Source organism: Herpailurus yagouaroundi, unplaced genomic scaffold (genome assembly GCF_014898765.1).
Source record: "Herpailurus yagouaroundi ecotype Mexico unplaced genomic scaffold, PumYag 160, whole genome shotgun sequence".
Classification (NCBI taxonomy): Eukaryota; Metazoa; Chordata; class Mammalia; order Carnivora; family Felidae; genus Herpailurus; species Herpailurus yagouaroundi.
This window is the reverse complement of record NW_024412401.1, coordinates 3,565,749-3,579,356: the sequence shown is the minus strand read 5'-3', so window position 1 is coordinate 3,579,356 and position 13,608 is coordinate 3,565,749. Positions and strand designations below refer to the sequence as shown.

General features: G+C 45.4%; 1 protein-coding gene across 18 annotated transcripts in view; it reads left to right on the top strand.

Annotated features, from left to right (window-relative positions):
* FREM1 (FRAS1 related extracellular matrix 1) overlaps positions 1–13,608 on the top strand; it is a 185,816-nt gene that overhangs the window by 31,152 nt on the left and 141,056 nt on the right. For 3 of the 18 annotated variants that reach the window (XM_040481282.1, XM_040481284.1, XM_040481283.1), the window contains exon 1: positions 2,914–3,420. The exons of 1 other annotated variant lie outside the window; for it this stretch is intronic. The gene's annotated coding sequence lies outside the window, so the exon portion shown is untranslated. 14 more of the 18 variants (XM_040481278.1, XM_040481276.1, XM_040481268.1 and 11 more) reach the window with 11 other exon arrangements.

Below are 13,608 nucleotides of genomic sequence, written 5' to 3'. Positions count from 1 at the left end.
TTACAAAATTTTTACCATGAGGCATAAGATTTCTGTAGATGTCTTTGATCATGTGAAAAGACTTCCATTCTATTCCTAGTTGGCTAATTATGGCTTTGGTTGTTGTTTGTTTTTTAGTGAATGAGCGTTGAATTTTACCGAGTTCCACTCTTCCGCATTTATTAAGACGATAGTGTGGTCATTTTGGTTCCTTTAATGTTATGAAACTACTAGATGTGTTCATTTTGAACCATCCTTGCAACGCCGAAAGGAACCATATTGGTTATAATATCTTTCAAAATACATAGCTAGGCTAAATTCGTAAAATATGTTATTTAGGATTTTGTACTTACTCTTCTAAATGTTTATTTATTTTTGAGAGAGGGAGAGAGAGACAGAGCGTGAGCGGGGGACGTAGACACAGAATGGGAAGCAGGCTCCCGGCTCTGAACTGTCAGCACAGAGCCTGATGCGGGGCTTGAACTCCCAGACCGCGAGATCATGGCCTGAGCTGAAGTCAGCTGCTTAACCGACTGAGCCACCCAGGCGCCCCAGGCACTTATATTTAAGAATGATATCGGTCTACGCTTTTCTGATTTCGTGGCTCTCCTGCTCTTCTTGCCTCGCTGAGGGGTTATTTCATTCCCCTTTTCAGTTTTGAACCCTGAGCTCGGCAAGCTGCTGCCTCAAACACCCTTGCTGGGTGGTGTTTCTGTTCTCTCCTGCTGTACAGGGTATTTTATTTTGCTTTGATTTTGTTTACGTTTTTGGTTTTAGGTTGATCTGTTTAAAGCGTGACCCTTCCACCCCTGGACTAAAAGTCTCGTTGCAGCTCTGCTCCCCATGGTCAGCGAGTTTTATAGACTCAGGGGAAAACCATTGTCTCAGGCAAGGTGCTTGGTGCCGTCGGGCAATGTTTAATAGCCAGACTCCTAATTCTCTTATGTGAGTTGTTGGTGCGGATGTTTGCATTCGTCTCAGAGAATGCTATATTCTAAACAGTTCAGCCAAAATTATACATGGTACAGTCCAAAAGGGTGTGCTAGTCTCCAACACGAGCTCATCTCCAAGGCACTTTATGTTTTTCACGTCACTCCAGCCCTAAGGGTAGAAATAGAATGAATTCTTTAAAATGCATTTTGTTTCAGCACAACAGCACATGCTTTTAGGAGAAGAGTTCTTTGTTGTTCCTTTGCCTGTTCTTTTTAAACCTTTGGCTTTGCGTTTCAACACGTTTGAAGAGTACTTCATTAAAGTTGATAATGGTATTATTTTAACAGCCCCTATCCATTTGTGGGAGATTTGAGAGAAAGAGTGACTTATATGTATAAGCAGGCACTTCAGATTTCAAGATATTTTGGCTAGCCTAACTCTGTCTCTGTCTATTCTAGAAGAAGTTCAGCATAAAGTTAGGCCAAGCATCATCCATATACTACTTAAACCTAAAGAAAATTGCATTTCCTGCAGACATTTTGAAATGCGTTTCCATCTAAGTTTGCTTGTTAGTTTTTGCTTAGAATGCTGCAGGTATTTTCTCCCCATCGGAGTGATGTAAAGCATTGATTTCTGTTTCTAGACTAATCCGTAAACTTTATTTAGCCCAGACATTAGGAGAAGCATATGCACGCAACTACCTACTACCATTCCTGTACCAAAGGGATTCCGTGTCTCAATGAATAGTGTTTAGGATCATCTTCATTTCTTTGCAGTTAAGATATTCACAAGCTGGTACATTTTTTTAAATTCAATCTGAGAACCAAATTGTCTATCACACCGTGTTTCCTAACCGTCATCATTAATAAGGCATTTTATCTTGCCCTTTCAGGATTAGTACACGAGTCGTACATTGTCACTGTATTTTGTTTACTGATGGTGTTTAGCAAATGATGTTTGTTTACTTATATAGGGCTTAGTGTTTCTTCAAGAAGCTTCACCCATTTATTATCAGAGCAAATGGGATGAATCAAGAGACTTTTGAAGATTTTCAATTTCTAGTGACTTCAAACAAGTGTATACGTATCCATAGAGTCTATGTAAAAGAAAAGAATTGTTTTTCCGTCTTTTGCATTTTTTCCTTCCACTCTTTCCTTCCTCGTGGAGTTTTCTTTCCTTCCTTTTCAATTTCCTTCTCTCTTCTTATTGTTCCCAAGGAAGGAGGCACGGTGTGGTGTGACCTTGTTAAGGGGAACCACAATCTAGGTTGCACTGGATTTATAGGGCCATGTGCTTTTGGCTAAAGTTTAGAATATCCAGACATGCCTCAATATAAACATTACCCCCAAAGTGAGATACTACTTCAACGTCTCTATTTATGGTCAATTTAAAAGTTAGGACAGATGGTATGCCATTACTTTTTTTTTCTGGTGGAGATGAAACACAGGAACGCACTTTATTATGCAGTTGTTAGGGAACAAATTTCCACCCACCCACGGAACCCTGGCAGCTTTAATGAGATGAATTTCTCAGGGACATTTCTTGACCTGGGATACAGCTGAATCGGTGAACTCTCCGTAAATGAGATGAGGTTAATGGAATTTTGGTGAATCTTGAAAAAGAATCAAACACGTGAAAAGCCTTGTAGGCTGATGAACTAAGGTGGTGCTTCAAAACTGAAGCTCCTCTTTTTCTTTAAAGGCTGTGGCAAAAGTTAAAGGCCCCCCCCCCCCCCCCCCGCCCCCGTTCCCCTGCCTCCTCCTTTCTGAATGCTGAGCATCTTGTCTGACTTTGAATAAAAACCTTTCCGAAGGATTTGTTTGAAGAAAAGGGGTTCAGGAAAAAACAAAAAGTGTCTGAAGAGTTTGAAGGGCCGGGGAGAAAAGTGTAGGAGGTTGCATGTGGTGGGTGTTAGCATGTGTGCGTGTGTCAATATGCGTGGGGGTGGGTCTTAGCCTGTGTGTGTGTGTGACATGTGTAAGTAGGCACACGTGTGTGAGGGTGTGTGAATATGTGTGCATGGACGTGAATGTGTTGGTGTGTGGGGATGTGTGTGGGCAGCCTGGGTGCGCCCGGGTGAGGTGTGTTTTGGGCGACGGGGTACATGTCGTGTGTGTGTGTGTGTGTGTGTGTGTGTGTCCGTGCGTGTGCTGCATGTGTGTGAGCGGGTGTGCCTGTGTGCTGCGGGCGGGAGAGGCGGCTTGGGCTCAGCCAGTGGCGGAGCAGTTAGTACAGAACTAATAGTGGAAGGGGACGCTGGGGAGAGGGTAGGCAGAGGAGCAAGCGACCTGATTCACAAAAGCGCAGTTTTGTCCCCGCGGGGCCCCGACCAGCAGAAGGGACTGGAGAGTCGTGGCTCTCCGCCAGGGAGGTCGGGCTCCCCGCAGGCACGGCAGGCATCCTTTATCATGCCCTTCGCAGGGGGAGTCCTGAGGCTGGGCAGTCGGGAAGTTTCCGTAGCAGCAGCAGCAGCAACCTTGGAGAGGACCAGCAAGGACGGTGGAGTGAGTATGTGAACTTCAAGTCTCTATTTTCCTGTGGGGTGGGTTCATGGATTTTTAGCACAAAGAAAGCTCAAACTCAGCTGTCCTGAAAGACTGGAATTTCAGCTCTTTCCTTTCCTGGGTTGTTGTCCTCCGCCCCCCCCCCCCCCCAAACCCTTAAAACAAGAGATTACCAGGTCAGTGACTCTTACCGCCTGCCGGGGTTCGGGTTGGAGGGTTTCTAGCTTTTTAGCTTGGAAAGGAAAACCACTACCTGTAAGTATCTGCTTTATGTACTTCCTCTCATCTTGACTGTGAATGTTCTGGTAGCAGAATGCCCCAGAGGTTGTTTGCGTGGTGGCAATCCCTTCCAGTAACCATGCGAGAAGTATGCAGAGTCGGCTTGCAAAAGTTTAATTCTCATGGAAACTCAGAAGGTGGCAGTTTGTACTGTTACAAAGCCATATGCTCAAGATGGGACTCTCTTTATTATGTAACATGGTTTATAACTCTCTTCTGAATCCATCCCAATGGCACTCACCAATGAAATCACCATTTTAAATTTTGTAATCCAGCCCCACCCCCCCCATCAGAATGTTTCTTCTCAGCTAAATGAAATGGCAAAGGGAAATGATGAAAAAATTAACACTGCAGATAATATCTTCATGGTATAAAGAGATAGAAATTTGCATGAGATGATTTTTGGATACCTTGCTTTAGTTTAGTTATAGTTGCATATATATTTTTAAAAGCATGGTTTCTATTTTTATGAGGATGAGAGGGAGTGTTGGAGAGGCAAAGAAATCATATTGTTCCGAAGTTTTGGACTGATTTTTAAGTTCTTTCTGCTCATTACCCAGATTTGGTCCAGAGACTTTCGTGCTATAGTGAATAGCTTCTTGTAGTTTTCATCTGGGTCACAGAAATAACTTTCCAGGCACTTAATTTTCCTTTCTGCCTTTTTTTTTTTTTTTTTTTTTTTTTTTTTTATTAACTCTTGTGCTCAGTCTTGTTGCCTGGTGTGAATTACAAAGCTTCAAAAGAGCATTTCCGGGGCTGGTTGGAGTTTATGGCCTGGGAATCTTGCTGGAGAGATTAACCTCTTCAGGGCTGCTTCAAAGACCAGACCTAGTGACCCAAATGCTCCTCGGGTTTCTGCTCTGGAAAACTGACACCACCATTCCTAGCTTTAGTTAAAGCTTGAAGTATTGCTTCCCAGTCCCCTGCCTATACTTGATAAATGCGCCTTCAGTCCGATTCTAGGAAAATGTTAACCACCTTTGCTCTTTCTCTCCGCCAGGGATTCTCAGAGCTCAGAGTGCCACTTGGGTGCTTGCTGAAAGGCAGGTGCCTGGGCCACGCCCCCAGAGGATTTTCGGCCTGGGGAGGGGCTGGGAATTCACCTGGGTGTTTCTGCAGTAGGTGAGATCATGCTTGGAGAAGCGCTGGTCTGTGTTGTCCTTGGCAATTCAATTCTTGCCACGTACTTGGTTAATATTAAACCTCATAGCTAAATACTAAACTTGAGTTTCAGCTGATGTTGAATGTAAGCTATATGCAACATGGCTTTGCATGCCTGGCCAGTAAACCAGGGCTTTTAACCAGCCTTCCCACCACCGTCATCTTTGTTTCCTTGCTCCTCTTTCCATCCTTGCCTTTCCGTTCCTGTGAGTGAGGAAGGGAGTTGGGCAAAGGCACCTGCATGCCATGTTCCCCGCCTCCATGTGTTGGGATGTGTGGTCTGACCTGACCCCACATGGCCAAGCAGTGTTTGTCTTAGAAACTTTCAACCCGGTGCTGTTTTTTAATTCTTCTTCTTCTTTTTTTTTTATTTTAATGTTTATTTATTTTTTAGAGAGAGGGAGAATCCACATGTGAGAGGGGGAAGGGCAGAGAGACAGGGAGACCGTAGCTCTGAAGCGGGCTTTGTGCTGACAGCAGAGAGCCCAACATGGGCTCGAACCCACAAACCTGATCATGACCTGAGCCAAGGTCGGACTGAGCCACTCAGGCGCCCCTCTTCTTAATTCTTTACCAGCCTCCCAGGATGCTCTGCTTCTGGGGATGGGCTAAGCTGACTCAAGCTGAACTGAGCTGGGTTATTTCTTGGGACTGGTCAGGAGCAGTCTAATTCCTGGAAACTGAGTTTAGATTAGACCAACCAACAGGGATTGGGAGAAACAGGAAGCGATTCCTCATTCATGCGAAAGTCCTCATTTGACAACATCTGAAAGTGAGAACTCAGCCCCATCCTCTTCCCCAGCGACATTTTATGCCATTGTATGTTTGTAGTAAAAAGGAAATAGGACGTGGCCATCAGCATCCCTTCCTTTTTTCCTCCCCTCTCACTCCAAATGTTTGCGGGTGCCTGCTTAGTGTCAGGTGCCCTGCTACTTTCCAGGGACTCCAAAAAGGTCAATGCATGAACAGAGCCCTTGTCCTCATGGTGATTCGAGTGTTAGCTGTTGCTAGCCAGTCTTGGATGAGCCATCTAATCTCTCTAACCTTCACTCCCTCCATCAATATAACGAAAGCGTTGAACTAAATGGATTTGAGTATCTTCCCAGCTCTGATATTCTGACATTGGTGGATATGTCTCTGCCTTCTAAACACAGGTAAGGGAGGAAGGACATTTGCTTTGAAAATAGGCCCAAAGATTTGGCTTCCTGCTTCTCTTAAAATTCCTCAAAAATATCTTGTAAGTTTTCTTTCTCTCATAAGAAACCAAGACCGCCGGTGTAGTATGTTAGACAAATTTTACCTTTTTGGAGCGTGCAGCCCGTTCCTCACAATGGGGTCCTGTAACGCTCCAGAGAGGCTGTTTCCCTGGCCAGGTTACATAGGACAGCAGCCTCTTATCTTGTCTGAATCTGGTGTTGCTACCCTTTGGAGAGCTGGGTGGTCTGAACAGGGCTTGCCCGCTTCCATACTTGCACAGCTAGTAACCTGACCCTTTCATTCAAGTGATTTAATAGCTTTTGTGCTACCAGGCGAGAGAGGCTCAAACAGAGACCTTTGAGGGGCTGGGAAAAAAAAAAAAAACAACAACTCCCTAATGAAATCTGCATTTTGTCTCTACTACAGTTTCTCTTACTGCCATAACTGCAACGTTTCAAAGGGTTCTCAAACTTGGCCATCAAGATAAGAAAATATAGCTGTGATCTGTGTGTTTTTCTGATAAATGTAGCGTCCAGCTGTCTGAAGATACTATGTTTGGGTGGGAAACTACTCGCTGGAGGACAGAGTACAGGGATTTTGCAGAGTTGGGATATTTTCGTCATAAGTTCTTGGCCTCTTGGTGGTGGGTTCAAAGGAGATGGCAAGATAGCCTTTGGTGTCACTCTTACCCCTCCCTATTTCTGGGGCTGTGTTTAGGATGTCAAAAATACTCCTTTTCTGCATCACGCAAATGCTTCTAAGACCGTATGTCACTCTTCACTCTCAGTTGTATCCTTGAAACTTTTCTATCATTTAGAGGCCCGTGCAGATAACACTCTAGGACCCACTACACTCCATGTCCTTCTGTTGGTGTCCCACATCCCTGGGAACCCATCTCTGCATTGTGTCAAGTGTTATCAGCTGCTCAGGACTTACAAATGCTCCCTAAATTCTTCTTCAAAGAAATGTGCCAGGACTTTGTCTCATGAGGTCACGCGGAGGGCCATGGGATTTTCATTCCAGGGTCTACATTTCCTGTTAGCACAAAAATTCCTCATTCAGTAAATTATGAGCCAAAACCATTGTGAGGCTAGGAGGATTTCAGAAAGGATGGTCGTTGCCAGATGAGAGTTTATCCCAATGTTTAAAAAGTTGCTAGGGGTGTCCTATCAAACCCCTTTTGTAGCCTGGATTTGTTTTTGCTGTTAAAGTGATTCTCCTCCTTGGGAAGACAACACCGTGGCACACAACAACGACACTTTAATTCTGTTTTCTGTAAATCTTCCTCTTTGTTTTAACACGGTAGGATGATTCTATTTCATCCAGTAAGCATCGGTGATTGTTCTGAAACCAAAAGGTAGTATTAAGAGAAGAACCCAGAGTGGTGTAATAGAAAAAAAAGAATGACCTTTGGGGCGCCTGGGTGGCTCAGTCGGTTGAGCATCCATCTGACCTCGGTTCAGGCCTTGATCTCACGGTTCATGAGTTTGAGCCCCACATCGGATCCTCTGTCCCCTCTGTCTCTGTCCGTTCCCCACTTGCACTCTCTCAATGGTAAACATTAAAAAAGGAGAGTATGGACACTTACCGAATGTTCTTAAGGGCTAAAGGGCACTTGGAAGGCACCTAGCATGGTCCACAATGTACGATAAGTGCTCAATGAGTATTTCTTCCTTGGAAGAGGGCTAACGCAGGTGTGAAGGCCGGAAGGAATCAAACGTGTCAAGCCACTCAGTTTATAGGTGCAGAGAAAAGAGAAATGGGAAACCAAGCTCTCTTCCAGATTTCGTTGCCTAAGCATAATAGATCTCAACCCAGCACTTCTCTGGCCTTGGGTGTCTCATCCCAGCCTACTTCTCACTTGATTCCTCCTCCAGGATGGTATAGACCCATGGAACAGACCCACGAGCGCCCACACTGTCAAAGCGATTAGTGCAGAGAGAGCAAGAGCGACGTAAAAATCATTCTGTCTTCATTTCTTCCCGACCCTCCAGAAGTGAAGACTTTTATAGCCGTTTATGATAAATGCATAAGGAAAGAAATCATTTTATTGTTTTGGCTGGGGGGGAATTTGCCCCATTGTAGCAGGCGGTCCGACGTCTGGGGAAATGTTTGTTTGAGAATTTGAAACTCTGGGATTGCACCACGGTCAGCCTGTGAACTATCACCAAATGGAACGCCACAGCCGTTCAAGCATGCAGTGCTCCCCCCCTCACCCTGCCCCCACACGTACCCCCACCCCCCAGATCTTTGTCTTTCTTCCACCAGTTTTTTTCTTATCGGCCCGGTGTTTGCATTGTGATAAGTGAGTCACTCCGCTAATATTTACTGAGCTTCTCTGTGCCAGAGAAGATGACCAGGACTGGAGGGACTTCAGTGAGCAGAACAATCATGGTTGTTATCTTCAAGAAGCCTACAGACTAGAGTAAAAGGTGGGCTTTTAATGAAATGACTGCGAATACACAATTAAATGCCTGCAGGTGTGCAGCGTGCGGTAAGGGTATTGCAGGGCTCTGGAAGCAGATAACACTGGGCTGGGAGGCCGAGATCTGAAGGATGGAGAGAATTTCGCCAGGCACAAGGGAGTTTGGTAGAGGTGGGGAGATGGCATTCATGGCAGATGGAGCGTCATGGGTAAAACATATAAAGGCTCTGGGTTGGCAGCCCAGTGAGTTTAAGCAAGGAAGAGGGACTGGGTAACTAGCCTGTCAGTGGCAGGGAGGAGAATCGTGTGAGAAGAGGCCGGAGAGATGGGCAGAGGACAATCACGCAGGGAAATCCGGTCTCACAGTTGCAGGGGACCTCGGAAAGCACCGAATCCCACCCCCTCCCTAGGACAAGGATCCCTTTCTCTGGCAATCCCTCAGCTCTTGCCATCATTGGACAACTCTGAAGGAAAGTTCTTTCTAAAAGTAGGTTGCCATTCTACCCGTCGTCCCTGGTTCTGCACCCTGCAACCGGAAAATAAAGTCAATCCTCTTTCAAATAGTTTGAAGACAGACTTTTTTTTTTTTTTTTTCCATAAATCTCTGCCAGAGGAGGTCTGCACTTTCCCGTTCATATGCACTTGATTTGGGGGGATGTAGTTTTACATTTGTGCTGCTGAAAGCGAACTTCCTGGCTTCCGTCCATGATCCTAGCCTCCGATTATTGAGACCGTGGGTTTTGATTGTGCCCTCAGTGATAACAGTCAACTTTTTTGGGATTTGCACTGTCTGTGAACTGGATAAGCTTGTCTTCTATATCTTCGTTTAGCAATTTGGAAAATTATTTAATCAGAGGAATGGAGCTATGGGCACCACTCAAGCAAGATGTTTCTCATAAGAGAAAGGGTGCCCCAACCTCTTTTTTTTTTTCTTTAAAAAATTTTTTAAAAATGTTTATTTATCTTCAAGAGAGAGGGAGAGACAGAGCTCAAGCAGGGGAGGGGCAGAGGGAGAAGGAGACACAGAATCTGAAGCGGGCTCCAGGCTCTGAGCTGTCAGCACAGAGCCCAACATGGGGCTCGAACTCATGAACTCGCAAGATCATGACCTGAGCTGAAGTTGGATTCTCAACCGACTGAGCCACCCAGGCGCCCCGCCTTTTTTTTTTTTCTTTTTAGAGAGTGACCTAGGCACAGTATCTCCATAACCCAGATTCATAGGAGTGTTCAAGTTTACATGAGAAGAGCTCAAAGAAGTCAATGTGTGCTGGTGTTCTTGTTTTGACAAGAATGCTGAAGGCACAGTTCAATTCTATTTTCTGATTTCATTTATTGATACATGTGTTGAATGCATATCACTTGCAATACACAGTTTTGTTCTCCTTCCTTTTTTTTTTTTTTTTTTAACGTTTATTTTTGAGACAGAGAGAGACAGAGCATGAACAGGGGAGGGACAGAGAGAGAGGGAGACACAGAATCTGAAACAGGCTCCGGGCTCTGAGCTGTCAGCACAGATCCCGACTCGGGGCTCGAACTCACGGACTGCGAGATCGTGACCTGAGCCGAAGTCGGCCGCTTAACCGGCTGAGCCACCCAGGCGCCCCGTTCTCCTTCCTTCTAAACACATAGATAAACAGCTACACCAACAGGTAGGCCTGGTGACAGGTTTAAATAAAATGTGATTCTTCTCCATTAGCAGGAAGGAAATCTTCCAAATGGAACGATCATGTCTTAAGGCATCTTGAAGGAAGCATTTCACGAGGTCTCAATACATAGGGATTTTAATAAGGATGGAAACAAAGACATTCCAAGCAAGGGGCAGACATGAACAGGAGAACAGAGATGGGAAGGGTCCAGCAGGTCCTTGTAAGTGTGCAACTAGAAGCTATGGGAGAGGGTAGGGCTGTGGTTTGGGAATACATAAGCCTAGAGGTGTTAGCCAAAGGCTGTGGAAATGGATGTGTTGTGAGAAGCCAGCTGAGGTCACAGTTTTCAGAAGTGCCACATTTTTAGCAGTGCAACATGGCCCAGAGAAGATAAAAAAAAAAAGACAATAGAAAGCAAAGGAGGAACAAATAAAAGAGAAGGAAGCAGTGGTTTGGGAGAGAAAGAGAACCGGGAATACATTGCATTACATAGCCCAGGAGAGAGGCAATTTTGCAGAAAGTGTGGGTGGAGGACACTGCTGGGTGCTGTTAAGGCCAGAGAGGATCGCTGGAGAAACATTTAAGTTGATCTATCAATTAGCAAGTCACTGGCAGCCTCTGGGAGCTACTTCAGTGGACTGGTGGCAGTCAACATCAAGCTGTCCTCTTGGGGAATGCAAGATGGTCGGGGGTGGATGGAGACAACTTTTCAAGGAGGTAGGCTGGTTGGTCCATATGAAGCATAGGATGGGAAAGGGGAAAAGAAAATGTCTGATGAGTAGTAGGAGTAATAGTCACAGCACTAGTTGTTGTGAGAACACTAACATTTATTGAGCACACACACTGTGCTAGATGGCCACACAGGTTTTTTTTTTTCATTTGATTCGCACAACACGACTACGTGTTGGTGTTTCAACCCCTTGTTACTGGTAAGGAAACTGAGGCTAAGAGAGCTTAATTTGGCCTAGATGATGTCACCAGGAGGCGAAGGGACCAGCCTTCAAATCTAAGGTCACCGTGTCCTCAAGTCTCACTGGGGTGGGAGCCTCTCTGTTTCAGGCTTGGTTTCTTCCACGGGGAGGGCCGCTGGTCTGCCGATCAAAGCCAATTTATCAAAGTAATAATGAAAAAAAAAGCAAACAAGGATGGGGATCAAAAGGGCACATGCCCCTGAAGAACTGATTTCTACCAAGTATGGGGTACATCTCTAGCTCATTTCCAAAATATAAAATAACAGTTTTTCACATAAAGTCATTGTCATTTAATATGCAGGACGTAGTCGTGGTGTGGTGACTGAGTGTTCCAGGGCACCCGCAGTTCATTGCAAATTCCAGACCCAATAGCCTTTTCTTTTCCTTTCCTCTCCTTGCACTCTCCTTACTTTCTTCTTTTCTTGCGATAGTTGCCTCATCTGAAAAAAAATCAGACTCCTGCTAGCCACACGTCATGGCTCAGGATTTGATCTCCTCCCCAACTGTGGCCCCTGCTAAGATCCACGGACGATCATACAGTAGATCAGAAGGAAACACCACAGCATTTTATAAAAATGATTTTGCTCAAATGTTGCAAAATGGTTGGCACCTTAAGCTCTTAGAATTCTGGAAACAATTAAAAATAGCTGCTGCTGGAGGTACTGATTGGTGATTAAGAGGTCACGGGAGGGTGAGTAATCAGTAGGAAAGGAACAGGAGTTGAGGGGCCTTAGGACTGGTCTTTCACGTTGGTTTTTATAGCCTCTTCAACTCTTGTTTATTATATGTATTAATTTGCAAACGCTGTTGTAACAATAGACTACAAACTTGGTGGCCTAAACAACCGAAATTTATTTTCTCACAATTCTGGAGGCTAGAAGTCCAAGATCAAGGTGTCAGCAGGGTTGATTCCTCCTGAGACCTCTCTCCTTGGTTTGTAGAAGGTTATCTTCTCCCTGTGTCTTCACATGGTCTTCCCTCTACCCTTCTGTGTCCTCTAAATTTTTATTTTTATAAGGACACTACTTATATTGGATTAAGGTCTACCCTAATGACCTCATTTTAACTTAATTGCCTCTTTTATTTTTGGGAGAGCACGAGCAGGGGAAGGGCAAAAGAGGAGGACAGAGGATCCAAAGTGGACTCTGTGCTGACAGGCTGACAGCAGCTACAACTGCTGGGGCTCGAACCATGAGATCATGACCTGAGCCGGAGTCGGATGTTCAACTACTGAGCCATCCAGACGCCCCAACTTAAATGCCTCTTTAAAGGCTCTATCTCTAGGGGTGCCTGAGTGGCTGAGTCGGTTAAGCGTCCATCTTTGGCTCAGGTCATGATCTCATGGTTCATGAGTTCAAGCCCCGCTTCGGGCTCTGTGCTGACAGCTCAGAGCCTGGAGCCTGCTTCAGATTCTGTGTCTCCCTCTGTCTGCCCCTCCACTGCTTGCACTCTGTCTCTCGCCTTGTCTCAAAAATAAATAAACATCAAAAAAAAATTTTTTTTAAAGGCTCTGTCTCTACATACAGTCACCTTCTGAGGTATTGGGGGCTAGGACTTAAATATATGAATTTGGGGGAACCAAATTCACCCCATAAACCTTATGCCACCACGTCCATCAAGGTCTCCTCCTGGAGGAGGAGGAGATCTTCCAAATTCTGAAGACATAACAGCAGAAAGAAAGAAGACCAAACCTGTGGTTTGATCACCCTGAGAAATCCATTTGTAATGCACTCTGGATTTAGAGCGTGGCCTCAGGGTGAGGTGACAAGGACATTTCCTCAGGCAGGACTAGCTTGGTGCTTTCAAAACTTCTAGATGGAACCCACCTTATTTTTCTCATCGGGCTAAAAAGGCTGCGTAGTGCCAATTTAACGCTTCAGGTTAGGAGGGGGAAACGTGCTGTGTGTACCATTTTGCACTCCAGATGCTATGAGGCCTCGTACGTTGACTGTTGCTGGATTGCTTTACTGGGAACCAGCGGTCTTTATTTAGTCCCCGAGAAAGAGACATTTCCTGGGCTGGAGCTTTAGAAGTCACTCCGGTGCTAGGCTCCTTGTAGTGCATGGGAATCACAGGCTGTGGGATTCATTGGTAGGAAGACACAGGTCCTTGTGCATCCACTCCCCCACTGATGTGGCAAATGATGACAGCCACTCGAGCTAATAGAGACGTATTCGGAGATCGTATGGTGTCGCGCAGCAGGCAGAACCTGAAGATCGAAGACTTCAAACTTTTAAGACCTAGACTCTTCAGACTTTCGAAGACCAAGGCTGAAGACTTTAAGACAATGCCATGGTACGGAGCACACGTGCCCATGATGTGAGGGCAGTTGAATTTGTTAACAACAACGACAGGGGCGCCTGGGTGGCTCAGTCCGTTAAGCGTCTGACTCTCGATTTCAGCTCAGGGCGTGACCTCGCGGTTCGTGGGTTCAAATCCTGCGCTGGGCTTCATGCTGACAGTGCAGAGCCTGCTTGGGATTCTCACTCTCCCTCTTTCTCTGCCCCTTCCCC